Source organism: Mus pahari, chromosome 6, assembly GCF_900095145.1.
Source record: "Mus pahari chromosome 6, PAHARI_EIJ_v1.1, whole genome shotgun sequence".
NCBI lineage: Eukaryota > Metazoa > Chordata > Mammalia > Rodentia > Muridae > Mus > Mus pahari.
Genome location: NC_034595.1, coordinates 74,032,220 through 74,034,023, shown reverse-complemented (window position 1 = coordinate 74,034,023; position 1,804 = coordinate 74,032,220).

Below are 1,804 nucleotides of genomic sequence, written 5' to 3'. Positions count from 1 at the left end.
AAAAAAAAAAAAAAAGGATTGAGTGGTTAAGGATGGGGAAAAGGGAAAAGTGGGTTGGAGAAATGGCTCAGTGGTTAAGAGCACTGACTGCTCTTTCGAAGGTCCTGAGTTCAAAACCCAGCAACCACATGGTGGCTCACAACCATCTGTAATAGGATCTGACACCTCTTCTGGTGTGTCTGAAGACAGTGACAGTGTACTTACATATAATAAATATATAAGTCTTAAAAAAAAAAGGATGGGGAAAAGCTGCTATTCGGCAGCGCAGAAGTCACAGAAGAGCAAGCAAGCATGGAAGGAAGAATTCATCCACCGTTTCTTTCTATCACTTTCATACAACCGAGAAAGAAATCACACTTAGGTACTCTACTGTCTAAAGCTACAATGCATGTGGCTCTGGGTTCAGTTCCTAGCACTGAAGGTGGGGTTGAGAGGGAAGGAAGGAACTCACTGGTGAGAACAGGATAAATATTATAATCAGTATTGTCTATTACCATGTAAATGTGTGAGTTACATTAAACAAAGCTTGGTGTAATGACATTCACAATCCCAAGACAGAGGTAAAGGATAGCTTGGGCTACACAGTAAGACCCTAGAGATGAAGCTCATGTGAGTTCTTGCTTAACATAGACAAAGCTATGGGCTAGATCTTCAGAATCACAAAGACAAGCAAGTAAATAAATGCACTGGCCAATGTGATTGGATAAGAAAGTAAAATAAGGGGGCTGGAGAGATGGTTCAGCGGTTAAGAGCACTGACTGCTCTTCCGAAGGTCCTGAGTTCAATTCCCAGCAACCACATGGTGGCTCACAACCATCCTTAAATAGATCCAGCNCCCTCTTCTGGAGTGTCTGAAGACAGCTACAGGGTACTTACATATAATAAATAAATCTTTTAAAAAAAAAAAAAAGAAAGTAAAATAAAAGTGAACTAGAATAGGTAAAATTACTTTTGTTTGTCAAAGACATGTTTATTCCAAGAGAATCCAAGTAAATCAACTGGACAACAAGAAAACTCAGTAAAAAAAAAAAGGGGGTTTTTGTGTGTGTGTGTGTGTGTGTGTGTGTGTGTGTATAAAATGAATATACTTGGGTTCCTGGGCTCCATCATTACTACTACAAAAGCGAATAGATTTTAAAAATAATGTAGCCGGGCAGTGGTGGCGCTTTATAAGCACATATGAGAAAGAATATGACATTTTCTGTGTAATGGCTTGAGTGGCAACTAGACAGACCTGACCTTAGTAATAAGCTACAGAAGAAAAAGGCAGCTGGGCGTGGTGGCACATGCCTTTAATCCCAGCACTCGGGAGGCAGAGGCAGGTGGATTTCTGAGTTCGAGGCCAGCCTGGTCTACAAAGTGAGTTCCAGGACAGCCAGGGCTACACAGAGAAACCCTGTCTCAAAAAACCAAAAACAAACAAACAAACAAAAAGTACAAAGCCATACTCTTTCCGTATATAAAGTGCAATAAGTTGTAACTACATTGTGGATTATAAATAACCATTACCACATGTGGCTATTAAATGTATTATGATTAAAATACATTCAACAAGATTAAAAGTTAGAATGCATTTCTTCAGTCACACCAGACTTACCTTCCGAGCTGTCACACGTGAGGCTATGGACTGTGTTGTCAGAGAACACTGCCACCACTGCAGAAGGTTTTATTGTTCAGAGTCAAGTGAGAAGGTAAAACGGAAGAGTGGGAGGGAAAAAGTGAAGGCATCTCCCAGGAACAGGAAAGAAGCAGTTCTTTGTTGAACCACATAACTCAGTTTTTGGTCGTGGACTTCTTGCATGGA